The sequence below is a fragment of the Nerophis lumbriciformis genome, linkage group LG04 (genome assembly GCF_033978685.3).
Source record: "Nerophis lumbriciformis linkage group LG04, RoL_Nlum_v2.1, whole genome shotgun sequence".
NCBI classification, from domain to species: domain Eukaryota; kingdom Metazoa; phylum Chordata; class Actinopteri; order Syngnathiformes; family Syngnathidae; genus Nerophis; species Nerophis lumbriciformis.
In genome coordinates this window covers 4333585-4352500 of record NC_084551.2, presented here as the reverse complement: position 1 = coordinate 4352500, position 18916 = coordinate 4333585, and the positions used below count along the sequence as shown (strand labels likewise).

General features: G+C 40.1%; 1 protein-coding gene across 3 annotated transcripts in view; it reads left to right on the top strand.

Moving 5' to 3' along the window:
- LOC133594747 (nectin-2) overlaps positions 1 to 18916 on the top strand; it is a 547719-nt gene that overhangs the window by 866 nt on the left and 527937 nt on the right. The window lies entirely within an intron of this gene.

The window sequence follows — 18916 nt, the reverse complement described above, 5'->3', positions numbered from 1 at the left end:
ATGCACTCAAGAGACTGGCAAGCTATCCATTGTGTGTTGTGTATTTATTAGTTCAGGTGCAACTTTGCCTCCCCATAGGGCCGCACTTCTGGAAGCAATCTGTTGAGTGTTTATCAACTAAATTGTTCCAGAGGCCATCTTTGTGACAGGTTAAGAAGAACAAGGTTGGGCGGGACTTGTCCCTTAAGTGTTGCTCTGTTTTGTATAGACAAAGCCCAAAACCAGTGAAGTTGGCACGTTGTGTAAATCGCAGAGGTGGGACCAAGTCATTGTTTTGCAAGTCACAAGTAAGTCTCAAGTCTTTGCCCTCAAGTCCGAGTCAAGTCCCGAGTCAAGACAGGCAAGCCCCGAGTCAAGTCCAAAGTCAAGACTGGAAAGTCTCAAGTCAAGTCCTAAGTCCTGCATTTTGAGTTTCGAGTCCTTTCAAGTCCTTTTAACCACAGACTAATATATTAACACAGATTGTGTATGCTTTTCAAACGCTGTATTTATTTATTAAAACAAGTGCATTTTAAATTGCAGGAAAGAAAATTGTGCTGACATTGCACTTTATAATAGCACTATTAACCAGTCATTTTAAACATTAACTCATTCCTTTACAGAACAAACACATTGAAAAATAAAGTGCAAATGTACTTATTTGTACAAAAGTGTTAACATTGAAAAAACATGACATATACGTGAACATAACAAAAAAGTTGTATTTTTTATATGTCAGGGCCCTATGCTGCATTGCATTTGCAAAAGACCAAATTAGCCAAGAGTCTGTCAGTCATTTGTGCACGATGGGGGCGTAGTATGATGCCACCATGGCTGAAAACTCGCTCCACTGGAGCACTGGAGGCAGGCACTGCCAAGACTCTCATGGCCACTCGGAACAGTGAAGGAAGAGTCTTCATGTTCAATGCCCAGAACAAAAGGGGGGAGAGAGTTGTTTTGGGTTGGTGCACTACTTGTAAGTGTATCTTGTGTTTTTTATGTTGATTTAATTAAAAAAAGAAAAAAGAAAACAATTATTTCTTGTGCGGCCCGATACCAATCGATCCACGGACCAGTACCGGGCCGCGGTCCGGTGGTTGGGGACCACTGAGGTAAACACCCAACAGTATGTCAGAAAGCTAGCTAAAACGGTACACATATTCATAATATAGTATACATTTTAACTGACCTTTATTTTACTATTTTTGTCTTTTTTTAGGTGGCTAAAATACGCGATGCTGCTGACCGCCGTCTAACGTTACGTGTGATATATTGACTAACGTAACCCTGCTTAAAAAAAATCACTGAACAAAAAGTATGAATAAGGTAGTGAACTGCAACAGATTCCCGTGTTTGCAATAACGTTATAACGTTAGCAGTGAGTTTACAGCCTCACTGATTTAACTACACAGCAAATAAAAGTCACGTTACTTAGCCAATAAACGTTATCTTACATTCAAAACTTACCGTTCTTTGTGCAACTTCAAATGCCGGACGAAGTTGGAAGTTGTTGCCTCTCCATCAGTAATTTTCGAACCGCATGTGTTGCATACTGCAAACCATTTTGTGTTGACCACCTCGTAATTTTTATACCCAAACAAAATTATTTTAGGTATCATTTTTTGTTCACTGGCGTGTGGTTTGGACATGTCTTCTTCGTTGGTTGTCCTGCAATTTGATTGGATGAATGCTGTGTGATGAAAACAAAGTAGATCTAATTTGATTGGCTGTTGTACTGAGACCACACCAGCTGACACACGCAACGCTGATAGACAAGTACACAATGAAAAATACGGAGCGCTCCCGAATAACTTTTTCATCTTTGGGTTTTGGGGAAAGTAGCAAGTCATGTCAAGTCATGTCAATTCAAAAGGCTCAAGTCCAAGTGAAGTCACAAGTCATTGATGTTAAAGTCTAAGTCGAGTTGCAAGTCTTTTTACATTTTGTCAAGTCGAGTCTAAAGTCATCAAATTCATGACTCGAGTCTGACTCGAGTCCAAGTCATGTGACTCGAGTCCACACCTCTGGTAAATCGTAAATAAAAACAGAATACAATGATTTGCAAATCTTTTTCAACTTATATTCAATTGAATGGACTGCAATGACAATATATTTAGTGTTCAAATATAATCAATCAATCAATCAATCAATGTTTATTTATATAGCCCTAAATCACAAGTGTCTCAAAGGGCTGCACAAGCCACAACGACATCCTCGGTATAGCCCACATAAGGGCAAGGAAAAACTCACCCCAGTGGGACGTCGATGTGAATGACTATGAGAAACCTTGGAGAGGACCGCATATGTGGGTAACCCCCCCCCTCTAGGGAGACCGAATGCAATGGATGTCGAGTGGGTCTAACATAATATTGTGAGAGTCCAGTCCATAGTGGATCCAGCATAACAGTAAGAGTCCAGTCCACAGTGGGGTCAGCAGGAAACCATCCCGAGCGGAGACCGGTCAGCAGCGCAGAGATGTTCCCAACCGATATACAGGCGAGCGGTCCACCCCGGGTCCCGACCCTGGACAGCCAGCACCCCATCCATGGCCACCGGATCTGTGTGTCTCCCCTTCCACAAGGGATAGGGGGGAGCAGAGGAGAAAAGAAAAGAAACGGCAGATCAACTGGTCTAAAAAAAGGGGGGCTATTCAAAGGCTAGAGTATACAAATGAGTTTTGAGATGGGACTTAAATGTTTCTACTGAGGTAGCATCTCTAACTGTTACCGGGAGGGCATTCCATAGTGCTGGAGCCCGAATAGAAAACGCTCTACAGCCCGCAGACTTTTTTTTGGGCTCTGGGAATCACTAATAAGCCGGAGTTCTTTGAACGCAGATTTCTTGCCGGGACATATGGTACAATACAATCGGCAAGATAGGCTGGAGCTAGACCGTGTAGTATTTTATACGTAAGTAGTAAAACCTTAAAGTCGCATCTTAAGTGCACAGGAAGCCAGTGCAGGTGAGCCAGTATAGATAATGGCAGCAACACTTTCTTACCACTGTGTTACATGGCCTTTCCTTTTAACAAAACTCAGTAAACATTTGGGAACTGAGGAGACACATTTTTGAAGCTTTTCAGGTGGAATTCTTTCCCATTCTTGCTTGATGTACAGCTTAAGTTGTTCAACAGTCCGGGGGTCTCCGTTGTGGTATTTTAGGCTTCATAATGCGCCACACATTTTCAATGGGAGACAGGTCTGGACTACAGGCAGGCCAGTCTAGTACCCGCACTCTTTTACTATGAAGCCATGCTGTTGTAACATGTCGTTTGGCATTGTCTTGCTGAAATAAGCAGGGGCGTCCATGATAACGTTGCTTGGATGGCAACATACAGGTAAAAGCCAGTAAATTAGAATATTTTGAAAAACTTGATTTATTTCAGTAATTGCATTCAAAAGGTGTAACTTGTACATTATATGTATTCATTGCACACAGACTGATGCATTCACATGTTTATTTCATTTAATTTTGATGATTTGAAGTGGCAACAAATGAAAATCCAAAATTCCGTGTGTCACAAAATTAGAATATTACTTAAGGCTAATACAAAAAAGGGATTTTTAGAAATGTTGGCCAACTGAAAAGTATGAAAATGAAAAATATGAGCATGTACAATACTCAATACTTGGTTGGAGCTCCTTTTGCCTCAATTACTGCGTTAATGCGGCGTGACATGGAGTCGATGAGTTTCTGGCACTGCTCAGGTGTTATGAGAGCCCAGGTTGCTCTGATAGTGGCCTTCAACTCTTCTGCGTTTTTGGGTCTGGCATTCTGCATCTTCCTTTTCACAATACCCCACAGATTTTCTATGGGGCTAAGGTCAGGGGAGTTGGCGGGCCAATTTAGAACAGAAATACCATGGTCCGTAAACCAGGCACGGGTAGATTTTGCGCTGTGTGCAGGCGCCAAGTCCTGTTGGAACTTGAAATCTCCATCTCCATAGAGCAGGTCAGCAGCAGGAAGCATGAAGTGCTCTAAAACTTGCTGGTAGACGGCTGCGTTGACCCTGGATCTCAGGAAACAGAGTGGACCGACACCAGCAGATGACATGGCACCCCAAACCATCACTGATGGTGGAAACTTTACACTAGACTTCAGGCAACGTGGATCCTGTGCCTCTCCTGTCTTCCTCCAGACTCTGGGACCTCGATTTCCAAAGGAAATGCAAAATTTGCATGGTTAGGTGATGGTTTGGGGTGACATGTCATCTGCTGGTGTCGGTCCACTCTGTTTCCTGAGATCCAGGGTCAACGCAGCCGTCTACCAGCAAGTTTTAGAGCACTTCATGCTTCCTGCTGCTGACCTGCTCTATGGAGATGGAGATTTCAAGTTCCAACAGGACTTGGCGCCTGCACACAGCGCAAAATCTACCCGTGCCTGGTTTACGGACCATGGTATTTCTGTTCTAAATTGGCCTGCCAACTCCCCTGACCTTAGCCCCATAGAAAATCTGTGGGGCCTGTATTAGCCTTAAGTAATATTCTAATTTTGTGACACACGGAATTTTGGATTTTCATTTGTTGCCACTTCAAATCATCAAAATTAAATGAAATAAACATTTGAATGCATCAGTCTGTGTGCAATGAATAAATAAAATGTACAAGTTACACCTTTTGAATGCAATTACTGAAATAAATCAAGTTTTTCAAAATATTCTAATTTACTGGCTTTTACCTGTATGTTGCTCCAAAACCTGTATGTACCTTTCAGCATTAATGGTGCCTTCACAGATGTGTAAGTTACCCATGCTTTGGGCACTAATACACCCCCATAATCACAAATGCTGGCTTTTGAACTTTGTGCCTATAACAATCCGGATGGTTCTTTTCCTCTTTGGTCCGGAGGACACGACGTCCACAGTTTTCGAAAAAAATTTGAAATGTGGACTCGTCAGACCACAGAACACTTTTCCATTTTGCATCAGTCCATTTGAGAGGAGCTCGGGCCCAGCGAAGCCGGCGGCGTTTCTGGGTGTTGTTGATAAATGGCTTTGCATTGTAGAGTTTTAACTTGCACTTACAGATGTAGCGACAAACTGTAGTTACTGACAGTGGGTTTCTGAAGTGTTCCTGAGCCCATGTAGTGATATCCTTTACACACTGATGTCGCTTGTTGATGCAGTACTGCCAGAGGGATGGAAGGTCCCGGGCTTAGTCGCTTACATACAGTGATTTTTCCAGATTCTCTGAACCTTTTGATGATATTACGGACCGTAGATGGTGAAATCCTTAAATTCCTTGCAATAGCTCATTGAGAAATGTTGTTCTTAAACTGTTCGACAATTTGCTCACGTATTTGTTCACATAGTGGTGACCCTCGCCCCATCCCCAAATGCAGTTCCCCTTTAAGGACAAGGGAGGGTGGGACTTGTACCTTAAGTCTTATTCTGTTTTGTATTTAACACCCTCACATTTTATCTGATCAAATGTAACATAGTCATAAATGAAGTCACGTACTGTATCTGTAAGACAGTCGAGGATCTTTTATATCAGTGGTCCCCAACCACTGGGCCGCGGCCCAGTACCGGTCCGTGAAACGATTGGTACTGGGCCGCACAATAAATAAAAAAAATAAATAAAAAATACATTTTATTTTTGTATTTTTTATTTTTTTTATTAAATAAACATAAAAAACACAAGATACACTTACAATTAGTGCACCAACCCCAAAAAACTCCCTCCCCCATTAACACTCATTCACACAAAAGGGTTGTTTCTTTCTGTTATTAATATTTCTGGTTCCTACATTATATATCAATATAGATCAATACAGTCTGCAGGGATACAGTCCGTAAGCACGCATACCCCCCCGCCCCCCCGGTCCGTGGGACAAATTTTCAAGCGTTGACCATTCCGCAGTTACAAAAAGGTTGAGGACCACTGCCCTAAATGATAGGAGAGTTTTGCTTTTTTTAAGGATCCACGGCAAAAAAAGCACTAGTCAACGGTCCTATATATATGAATGAGGCACTATGCTGTTTTAAGGACCTTCTACAAAAACGCTAGTTAAAGGTCCTTGAAATTATTACATGATCTGCTGTTTTCAAGAATCTACCGCAAAAAATGTTGACCAAAGAGCTTCTGTTTCTAAGGATCCTTTGTACAACTGGAGCTTTCGGCTGTTTTAAGGATCTACTGCAAAAACGCTTGTGAAAGATTCTTTAGATGACTGAAGTGATGTGCTGTTTTTAAGAATCTACTGCAAAAAATGTTAGCCAAAGAGCTTCTATTTTTTTAGGATCCTCTATATGACTGGAGCTTTTTGCTGTTTTTAAGGACTTACTGAAAGTAAAGTTAATGGTCCTTGAATCTACAGGATCTAATGCAAAAAATACACAATCCATAGATCCTCCATGACTGTAGTGTAATGCTGTTTTTTTAGGATCTATTGCAAAAAAAAAGACACTATTCGTCAGGGAGTTCTCAAAAAATCAATTCACATCCAAATTGCAATATTTATTATGACTTACAATTTTCAAGAATTGTTCTTTTTTCCTTTTGCTGATTTCATTTTAAAAGTAATTTTTTTGGTTTAAAAACATTAAATAAGTATTATTGAGAATATCATTATTGATATTGTTGCTTTTTTAAATTTTGGTTTACCCTTTTTTTTAGTATTGCATTTATTGGGGCGGCATGGCGTAGTGGGTAGAGCAACCGTGCCAGAAACCTGAGGGTTGCAGGTTCGCTTCCCGCCTCTTACCATCCAAAAATCGCTGCCGTTGTGTCCTTGGGCGGGACACTTCACCCTTTGCCCCCGGTGCCACTCACACCGGTGAATTGAATGATGAATGATAGGTGGTGGTCGGAGGGGCCGTTGGCGCAAATTGCAGCCACGCTTCCGTCAGTCTACCCCAGGGCAGCTGTGGCTATGAAAGTAGCTTACCACCACCAGGTGTGAATGATTGATGGGTTCTACATGTAAAAGCGACTTTGGGTACTTAGAAAAGCGCTATATAAATCCCAGTTATTATTATTATTATTATGTCTTTTCAATCGCTTTGTAAATTTGTATCGAAAGTATTGTAATGCTGGAATTGAGTTGGAGTTGGGGTTGCTCTATTTTTTTTTTATTAGATTAAGATTCTGGGATTGTTGTTAAAAATATATATATTTTTAGGCCATCACTGCCCATAGTAGTCATATACGGCAGCAACCAATAGAAGCTTTTGCTAAAAAAAAAAATCCTCTTTACCTGACAGAAGTGCTCTCTCTCGATAAAAATGCTAGTCAAAGATCCTCAACAGTACTGTATGCTGTATGAAAGGGACGCCTTGCTGTTTGTGAGTACCTACTGCAATTACATGATTTGCCGCCACTTCAATAGCCCTTGTTCAGATCAAAATTTCCTTCAAGAAAGTGGAATTGTTTGTCTTCGTTATTATGCAAAAGCTCCCCGGCCGATTTCCATGCCACTCGGTGGAAGCGTGCAGCATAAACAGAATCCCTCTTTATTCTGCTGATGGACGTGTTTAATACAGGCGCACAACCAGAACGAGTGTGTTTTTCGATGGAATTTGGCGAGAGCGCAGGTGACCCCGGCCACTGAGAGTGATGCAGTCAGTAGAGCAAACATCCATGGCATGCAGATAACTTATTAACATATGAATGTGAGCGCCATGAAACCAGTTGAACATTCTCTCAGCTTCCTCTCCGTCTCGGCTGTTTGTTTTGTGCAGTAATTAGGGCAAGTATGTAGGTTTCTCTTTTGCACACACAGTATTAGAAATATTCACTATTGTCATTGACCGTGCATGTAGGCTTGTGACTTATTCATGCTGTGGACCTTTTTTATGTTCAATTTCATTTTACGGAGCATGAAATGCTCCAAGGGGAGGGAGTAAAGTGTGTACTGAGAGCCGGTGGAATGGGGGACACAAAACAAAAGTCTTTCCATATTTATGAGTGTTGAGCAATGCAAAGCTTAACCAGTACAGGCAGAAACATAGCTTTTTAGTTTTCTTGCATTTAAATCCTTTTAGTTCTTATTTTTCCTCCGGTTTTTCTCTTATGTGCTTTGACATCAACCACTTTACCCTTAGCTCCCCCTTCCCGCCGCCCGTCTAAGCGGGCAAATGACTTGATTGAATTTCGAACCACTTTGAAAAGTTTCATGCTGAATTCAAGGTGAGCTGATACATTTTTAATGAAGGTGGTTATATGGACTGCTTGCAGGTTGGTTACATCCGAAAATACATATATACTGTATTTTTCGGAGTATAAGTCGCACCGGAGTATAAGTCGCACATGCCGAAAATGCATAATAAAGAAGGAAAAAAACATGTATAAGTCGCATTTTTTGGGGACATTTATTTGATAAAACCCAACACCAAGAATAGACATTTGAAAGGCAATTTAAAATAAATAAAGAATAGTGAACAACAGGCTGAATAAGTGTACGTTATATGACTCATAAATAACCAACTAAGAACGTGCCTGGTATGTTAACGTAACATATTATGGTAAGAGTCATTCAAATAACTATAACATAACACAGTCTACCCCAGGGCAGCTGTGGCTATGAAAGTAGCTTACCACCACCAGGTGTGAATGAACGATGGGTTCTACATGTAAAGCGACTTTGGGTACTTAGAAAAGCGCTATATAAATCCCAGTTATTATTATTATTATATAGAACATGCTATACGTTTACCAAACAATCTGTCACTCCTAATCGCTAAATCCCATGAAATCTTATACGTCTAGTCTCTTACGTGAATGAGCTAAATAATATTATTTGATATTTTACGGTAATGTGTTAATAATTTCACACGTAAGTCGCTCCTGAGTATAAGTCGCACCCCCGGCCAAACTATGAAAAAAAAACTGCGACTTATAGTCCGAAAAATACGGTACCCCATTTTCCGGATCATAGGGTGCACCGGATTATAAGGCATACTACTGTAGCACCCCTACTGTAGGATAGCAGGTTAGTACAACAATTAAGATTGCTAGGTTCTTGGCTGTATAATTGAGAGACTTGCAATGAGACGTTACGTACTTAGTGGACCACAGAACAACTGCTGGCAAATTTATTGCACAATAATAAACGATAACACACGAACAGTGTGCTTTTTAAATTGAAAATACCCCCCAAAAATGAAATAAAAATAGAGCTCTGTTGCAAAATTCAAAAGTAGCAAAATAGAAGAAATGTCCTTTTTAAATTGTCCTTTCAAAAAATACAATCTACCCGGGTAGTATTGAATTGAACACTGTCTATATTCCTTGGTTGGGAATCCTTAGTTCTATTGTAATCCGTTATTCCACACTGATTCGGTTCGATACTTGCGACTCTGATGGTGGATCAGTTCAGTTATAGATCACTGCAGAGTGTGGAGACCGATGCAGCTGGCCACACCACATCCAAACGCTCCCTCTCCGCAGACTCTCACTCACTGGGACTGGCTCGCCATCATAACTCAAGTCCAGCTTGGAACCAGACTTCAGGATCATACAAAAAAACCAATCTGCACATAGCAGTACAGAATGTAATCAGTTAGAATACTCTTTTTACTCTTAGTTCTCTTCCATATGGTACCATATTAACTTCAATTTTAAATCACTAAACACAGTTACTCATTTTAACCATTTAGTCATGGACTTATGAATACTGGTCGGTTCACACTGTACTCCATATAAGTCTGTAAGACTTTAACAGCAGCATCAAATCATGAAAACTATAGTGCTTCACCTCTTACTTAAGACTTCGATGAATGAAATGAATTACATCCATTTAAGCATTTTTTACCTTTTTATCTTTAAATTAGGAACTGTGAATGATCACTTTTTAAACCATCACAAAATAAAATAAGTGATTATTTAACTGAAATCACATTTTGGTCATCATGTATTATAATGATTATCATTTTAACTGTATCAATTTAATAAATGAAATGTATCAACAGTTCCCCTTTAAGCAGCATGACAAGGGTGCTTTTAGCTGCATTGGAATGAATGCAGCTTCTCTGCTTAACATTAAATATACATCTTTTTTACACAAAACGAAAATACAATAAAGTTATAGTTGCATCATTAATTTAAACCTGTAGTGACCACATGACTTTGACAAATCAATTTTAACATTTTTTAAGTGACCAAAGTGACTTTGGCACACCATATATTAGAAATTAATAATAGGAGAATATATTCGTGACACTATATTTCCATATGGGTTACACTACCGATGAATGGTATATTTTGGATCTTTTTTCATATATAAGGCGCACCGGTTTAAAGGGCGCATTGAAGGAGTCATATTAATATTATTTTTTTCTAAATTGAAAACACTTCCTCATGGTCTAATAATACATTTACAGATAATCTTCAAGACGCTTTCTGACAGTCACTTTCGGATGCGCCGTTTTGTTGGCGGTCTTATTTACGTGACTCACCTTCGACAGTGTCTTCTCCCTGTCATCTTTGTTGTAGCGGTGTAGCGTGCAAGGACGGGATTGGAACAAGTGTCAAAAGATGGAGCTAACTATTTTAATGACATTCAGACTTTACTTAAATCAATAAATGAGCAGCAGCTTAACACCACAGGAAATGTGTCCGTGAAAAAACATTCAACTCGAACTCTAATAACTACAGTTCCTTGGGTGAATGTGGAGGATGTGTCAGTCGATCACCAGCCAGGCATTAAAAAAATAGTCCTAAAATGAGCGATCATAAATCTTCACTATGACGTCACTTTCGTCACTTGATTGACATTCACGGCACCCGAGGGTCTTCTGAGATGACGCTGGCTGCTGCCAGCTCATTACAATTACCGACAGGAAGGCGAGAAACACTTTATTTCAACAGACTCTGGCGCCGTACCTGTAGTCAAAACTCCAAAGACCGACTGCACAGTTGAACAATAAAAGCGCTGCTTCATCCTGCCTGCCTTACAAAATAAGAGTCTCAGAAAGCTGGCGTGCACAAGCTAGCAAGCTACGGAGTTTGCCGACAATGTATTTCTTGTAAAGTGTATACAAAGGAGTATGGAAGCTGGACGAATAAGATGGCAAAAACCAACCACCACTTTCATGTGGTATTGGACAGAAAGGAGGACTTTTTTTCTCCTCCATTCGAAAATGCGGACATTATCAGCACCACTGTCTGATTCCTATCAATGTAAGTCATCAGAATCAGGTAATACACCAACTTATATTCTTGTCTTCATGAAAGAAAGGAATCTATATGTGTTAAACATGCTTGTATTATCTTTAAACACCTTTAACTTGTTAACAATATTAACTATATGTGTTAAACATGCTTGTATTATCTTTAACCACCTTTAAGTTGTTAACAATATTAACTATATGTGTTAAACATGCTTGTATTATCTTTAAACACCTTTAACTTGTTAACAATATTAACTATATGTGTTAAACATTCTTGTATTATCATTAAACACCTTTAATTTATTAACAATATTAACTATATGTGTTAAACATGCTTGCATTATCATTAAACATCTTTAACTTGTTAACAATAGTAACTATATGTGTTAAACATGCTTGCATTATCTTTAAACACCTCTATCTTATTAACTATATGTATTAAACATGTTTGTATTATCATGAAACACCTTTAACTTGTTAACAATATTAACTATATGTATTAAACATGCTTGTATTATCATTAAACACCTTTAATTTATTAACAATATTAACTATATGTGTTAAACATGCTTGTATGATCATTAAACACCTTTAACTTGTTAACAAAAACATATATTTCATAAATAAGTAAATATAAATGATATATATGAATGAGGTAGATCCCCACGACTTGATCAATTGAAAAGTAGCTCACCTGCAGAAAAAGTGTGAGCACCCCTGTTTTAGTGCTTTAATGGCAAGTTTACTGACAGATATAAGTAAGAACTTTACACTACCTTTTGTACAAACCCTGTTTCCATATGAGTTGGGAAATTGTGTTAGATGTAAATATGGTCTAATAATACATTTACAGATAATCTTCTGTTTCCATATGAGTTGGGAAATTGTGTTAGATGTAAATATAAACGGAATACAATGATTTGCAAATCCTTTTCAACCCATATTCAATTGAATGCACTACAAAGACAAGATATTTGATGTTCAAACTCATAAACTTTATTTTATTTTTTTTGCAAATAATAGTTAACTTAGAATTTCATGGTTGCAACATGTGCCAAAGTAGTTGGGAAAGGGCATGTTCACCACTGTGTTAAATGGCCTTTCCTTTTAACAACACTCAGTAAACGTTTTTATATTAGAAATGGCAACAGCGGAGGATGAATGTCCCATTACAAGATAAAGGAAAAAGAAGAAGCTTATCGACTATGTCGTCGGCACGGACTACAAAGGCGGACGGGCGCAATTTTTCGGGATTTATGCAGATCCCAAATACAAATCAGCAGGTACCAGAAAGTAAGAAAAAAACATTCAGAGTATGGCCACTTCGATTTCAGGAGATCTCCTCATTGATTGGTCAAAAGGCACTCATGTGACTACAGGGTTCCATGTCTGCTACAACTTTGAGCTATTCCTATGTGTCTGCAGCGCTTCTTCGTTAGTTTTTCAGTGTGTAAAAAGGCCCTGTTGTGCAGCATGGGGCTGCTCCACCCGTGAGAATTGTGGAAAGCTTATACAGAATGGGAAGTTAAGGTTCGCCGTCAACACTGGAGAGCCACACACTGTCTTGTGCGAGGTAAACACATAGCATAACGTCTGCGTTTTGTTCGGGAGAGAACACACAGAAGCTAATACGAATAATAACAGAAGATATTAACAAATCAAAGAGATGGTTTGACAAAAACAGACTATTGTTGAGTCTCAGTAAAACGAAGATAATGTTATTCGGTAGCTGTAGAAGAGAAAGTCAAACACAAATACAAATAGACAGAGTAGACATTGAAAGAGTAAAATGAACCACATTTTGGGTGTAATAATTGATAGTGGATCAATAAAGTTTGTCTAAGTCTAAAAGCACAAACATGGATCTCACAGTGATTTCATAGCAAATGTTGGGGGCAGCCACCATAGTTGACATACTTCACATAAGTCATAATTTCTCCGTGACTATTAGTCCAAATCTAAAAAGGCAAAAAGGGTAATAAGTTATTTATTTGGTCGTTCTGTGTATTTTTTTTTTTTTAAACTTTTCTTGTCGTCAGGTGCGTGGTTTAGAGCCTGCTGGTCACTAAACACTGCATGAATGGAGCAGCAGAGTGCATCAATTAGGGCTGCAAAATTATACTTTGACAAAATAAAAGCATGCTTTATTGCAAGTTTATGAGCTGGAGTATGTTTAGAATTATATAAAGACTTAATATTTTAGTTTACAAAACCCAAACCCAGTGAAGTTGGCAAGTTGTGTAGTTCGTAAATAAAAACTGAATACAATGATTTGCAAAACCTTTTTTTAACTTATATTCAATTGAATAGACTGCAAGGACAAGATATTTAATGTTCAAGCGGAGAAACTTAATTTTTTTTTTTGCAAATTATTAACTTAGAATTTAATGGCAGCAAAAAAGTTGGCACAGGGGCATTTTTACCACTGTGTTACATGGCCTTTCCTTTTAACAACACTCAATAAACGTTTGGTAACTTAGGAGACCCACCTGTTCCCAATTAGCCTGTTCACCTGTGGAATTTTCCAAATAAGTGTTTGATGAGCATTCCTCAACTTTCTCAGTCTTCTTCCCCACTTTTGCCAGCTTTTTTTTAAACAAGTTGCAGGTATCAAATTCCAAATGAGCTAATATTTGCAAAAAAATAACGTTTTCCAGTTCGAACTTTAAGTATCTTGTCTTTGCAGTCTATTCAATTGAATATAGGTTGAAAAGGATTTGCAAATTATTGTATTCTTATTTTATTTACCATTTACACAACGTGCCAACTTCACTGGTTTTGGGTTTTGTATTTCGTCAGGTTAACTAACGTCCGAACGACCAAAATTGCATGCTTCCGGACGCAGCTGCACACTCCACTGGTAGCAATCATGGCGCCTTTCGTTTAGTTGGCCAAACTCTCTTTATACATGACTATAATTCAACTAAATCGTGAGCGCCTCTACTGGTTGAGGCCTAGTATTCAGAGGTGGGTAGAGTAGCCAGAAATTGTACTCAAGTAAGAGTACTGTTACTTTAGAGATTTATTACTCAAGTAAAAGTAAGGAGTAGTCACCCAAATATTTACTTGAGTAAAAGTAAAAAGTATGTTGTGAAAAAACTACTCAACTACTGAGTAACTGATGAGTAACATACACACTTATATCATATATCATATATATATATATATATATATATATATATATATATATATATATATATATATATATATACAGTTTATTATTTATATGTATTTATTTTGCTGTTTTTGTTTACCTGTTAAAGGTGTTTTAATGAATATACATGCATGTTTAACATATAGATTCCTTTCTTTCATGAAGACTAGAATATAAGTTGGTGTATTACCTGATTCTGATGACTTGCGTTGATTGTAATCAGACAGTAGTGATGATAACGCCCACGTTTTCAAATGGAGGAGAAGAAAAGTTCCTCCTTTCTGTCTAATACCACATGAAAGTGGTGGGTTTTTGGCATCTTATTTGTCCAGCTTCCATATTCGTTTTTATACACTTTACAAGAAATATATTGGCGTCAAACTCCGTAGCTTGCTAGCTTGTTTGCGCTGGCTTTCGGAGACTCTTGTTTTGAAAGCGCAGGCGCGAGGGAGCGGCACTTTTATTGTGAAGACAGGAACGTCCTCATGTGCGGTCAGTCTTTAGGCTTTTGACGCGATGTACGGTTGAAATAAAAAAGTATCTTTTTTCCTTCACACTTTTGATTGATTGATTGGAACTTTTATTATTAGATTGCACAGTACAGTACATATTCCGTACAATTGACCACTAAATGGTAACACCCCAATAAGTTTTTCAACTTGTTTAAGTCAGGTCATGTGACCGCCTGGCTCTGTTTGATTGGTCCAACGTCACCAGTGACTGCATCTGATTGGTGGAACGAAGTGAAACGTCACCAGTAAGGCAGGCACTTTGAAGGTCTGTCTGACAGACCAAAACAAACAAAGCGTGCATTAACAGATCGATAAAAATTAGTAGCGAGTAGCGAGCTGAATGTAGATAAAAGTAGCGTTCCTTCTCTATAAATATACTTAAGTAAAAGTAAAAGTATGTTGCACTAAAACTACTCTTAGAAGTACAATTTATCCCAAAAGTTACTCAAGTAGATGTAACGGAGTAAATGTAGCGCGTTACTACCCACCTCTGCTAGTATTGCACTCCATTATGCCTCGTTGCTTCAAGTTCATCATTTTGACAGACTTGCTAATATTATATGAATTGATTATTACATAGAAATGACTTGGTGTGTTGCCAACCACTCAAAGCGAGGGATGGTGCATGTGGGTCAGGAAGGCTTGGCCTATTACCATGGTGATGTTTTTATTGAAGAGGGCTCAGCTTATGTGAGGGGGAGTTTTGGGATTGTGTGTGAGGGAGGGGGTATGGCGGGCATTGTCTTTATGGCTGAGTAAGCTGAATGCGTGTAGGGGGTGGCTGACTGGCCCGAGAAACTTGTGGGCACGCAGGCTCAAGCATAGGGGAGGACTCCGCATCCTTCCCGTTTCTTAATGTACATCACAACTTCTGAGAGAAAAGTAACACTTTGAATGCAAATTAGGGTTACTTCTCTGTTTTGGCGGGCTCAGTTTCAGCTTGGAGGCGATTTAAGCCGGGTGACGCCCCCTCTTTGCCCCCTTCGCGTGGCCACCCACTTCCCATCTTTCCCAATCTATCCCTCCCCCCACCTTTTCTGTCTAGTACATCCAGACAAGAGGCCTTGTTCTCATCTTTTTATCCCTCCTATCTTTCACCTCCCTGTCCAGTGCTTTTGTTTGAGTGACATTAGTTATTGGTGTATTCAGAAACCCACCCCCGCACTCAAGGCTACGTTGTTTATGGCAGCAGCAACACGACGGCTAACAGGAGAAAATAGGTTGAGATGCTCTGTCAACATGGCTGAGGGTTTTTTTTTTGTCAGGCCTTTGCTAAAGGGGTTTTCTTTTTTTACCTCTTTGTTTTTATCTTAAATTGTATTGTCTTTATGTTGTGTCCAACTTCCTGGAATGCTGCTTCAGCTCAAGGCCCAATTTAGAACTACAATACTCAAACTTAGGATGCTTTCACGGGTAGAGGTGGGGGATATAATCGATTTTTAGACTCATCGCAATTCGTACATGGACGATTATAATATCGATTAGTAAACGTCAATCTTATCGATTTATTTATTGTCCATCCATCCATCCATCTTCTTCCGCTTATCCGAGGTCGGGTCGCGGGGTCAGCAGCCTAAGCAGGGAAGCCCAGACTTCCCTCTCCCCAGCCACTTCGTCCAGCTCTTCCTGTGGGACCCCGAGGCGTTCCCAGGCCAGCCGGGAGACATAGTCTTCCCAACGTGTCCTGGGTCTTCCCCGCGGCCTCCTACCGGTCGGACGTGCCCTAAACACCTCCCTAGGGAGGCGTTCGGGTGGCATCCTGACCAGATGCCCGAACCACCTCATCTGGCTCCTCTCGATGTGGAGGAGCAGCGGCTTTACTTTGAGCTCCTCCCGGATGGCAGAGCTTCTCACCCTATCTCTAAGGGAGAGCCTCGCCACCCGGCGGAGGAAACTCATTTCGGCCGCTTGTACCCGTGATCTTGTCCTTTCGGTCATAACCCAAAGCTCATGACCATAGGTGAGGATGGGAACGTAGATCGACCGGTAAATTGAGAGCTTTGCCTTCCGGCTCAGCTCCTTCTTCACCACAACGGATCGATACAGCGTCCGCATTACTGAAGACGCCGCACCGATCCGCCTGTCGATCTCACGATCCACTCTTCCCTCACTCGTGAACAAGACTCCGAGGTACTTTAACTCCTCCACTTGGGGCAAGATCTCCTCCCCAACCCGGAGATGGCACTCCACCCTTTTCCGGGCGAGAACCATGGACTCGGACTTGGAGGTGCTGATTCTCAGAATTTCTAGGCGCAGTCAAGGCGTTGAGGGGATCTGGTTTGGTGGCTGCAGGATTAGGTCTCTGCTTTTTGCAGATGATGTGGTCCTGATGGCTTCATCTGGCCAGGATCTTCAGCTCTCACTGGATCGGTTCGCAGCTGAGTGTGAAGCGACTGGGATGAGAATCAGCACCTCCAAGTCCGATTTATTTATTGTAAATAACGTAATGCAGAAATTTCTAAAATTTGGCTGACTACAGCGAGCCACCTCACCGAGAGATCCGCCCACATTTTCATTGTGGGATTCCAAAAAAAACCAATCCATTTGGAATAAGAAACAGTTAAATTAAGTTGCAACTGATCGACGCTTATTTATTGAAACGAAAATAAATGTAAAACTGCATCAATATACATCTCTTTAATTTAGGAAACCAGGGACTGCAGATGGAAATGAGCTATTTAGCTATAGTCTGGTGCAGAACATATCTGTATTTGAGCTTAAAGGGGAACATTATCACAATTTCAGAAGGGTTAAAACCATTAAAAATCAGTTCCCAGTGGCTTATTTTATTTTTCGAAGTTTTTTTCAAAATTTTACCCATCACGCAATATCCCTAAAAAAAGCTTCAAAGTGCCTGATTTTAACCATCGTTATATACACCCGTCCATTTTCCTGTGACGTCACATAGTGATGCCGATACAAACAAACATGGCGGATGAACAGCAAGATATAGCGACATTAGCTTGGATTCAGACTCGGATTTCAGCAGCTTAAGCGAAATTGAAGAAGAAACTGAAGCTATTGGGCCATATCGGTTTGAACCGTATGCAAGCGAAACCGACGAAAACGACACGACAGCCAGCGACACGGGAGAAAGCGAGGACGAATTCGGCGATCGCCTTCTAACCAACGATTGGTATGTGTTTGTTTTTAAGTGTTGTAATGTTTTTAAGCTAAATTATTGGTAAACACAGTTTATGTATAATTTACGTAAAACCGCGAGTAAAAAATAAAGTTTTCATCAATTAATATATTCTGTAGACATACCCTCATCCGCTCTCTTTTCCTGAAAGCTGATCTGTCCAGTTTTGGAGTTGATGTCCGCAGGCCAGGGAAGCTAGAGTCGATAGCTCGCTCGTCTGCGGGAACAAACTGCCGCCATTGCTTGCCGTGCTACCGAGGTCCTATGTCCCTGAATAGCTCACACACTCCGGCAGATTCAATGGGGGTCTGGCGGCAGATTTCTTTGACTTTATCATTGGAAATGCATCTGCTTTGAGTGTCGCAGGATATCCACACATTCTTGCCATCTCTGTCGTAGCATAGCTTTCGTCGGTAAAGTGTGCGGAACAAACGACTGACCATTTTCGTCGGCTTTCCCCACACCCTCGTATTTTGAACAACATTCGTCCAATTTCTTGCCACTTTCGCATCTTCGGGCCACTGGTGCAACTTGAATCCGTCCCTGTCCGTGTTGTTACACCCTCCGACAACACACCGACGAGGCATGATGTCTCCAAGGTACGGAAAACAGTCGAAAAAACGGAAAATAACAGAGCTGATTTGATTCGGTGTTTGTAATGTGTTTGAGAAAATGGCGGATTGCTTCCCGATGTGACGTCACGTCGCTCCGAGAGCGAATAATAGAAAGGCGTTTAATTCGCCAAAATTCACCCATTTAGAGTTCGGAAATCGGTTAAAAAAATATATGGTCTTTTTTCTGCAACATCAAGGTATATATTGACGCTTACATAGGTCTGGTGATAATGTTCCCCTTTAAGGTCTCTGGGCATTGTCCCTTCAAATAAAGACTAAACTAAACTAATAAATTAAAGATGCATCAATAATCGATTTTTTTAATTGAATCGAAGCTCCTGAATCATAATCGAATCGTGAGGTGCCCAAAGATTCCCACCTCTAATCACAGCTTTAGTTAGTTTT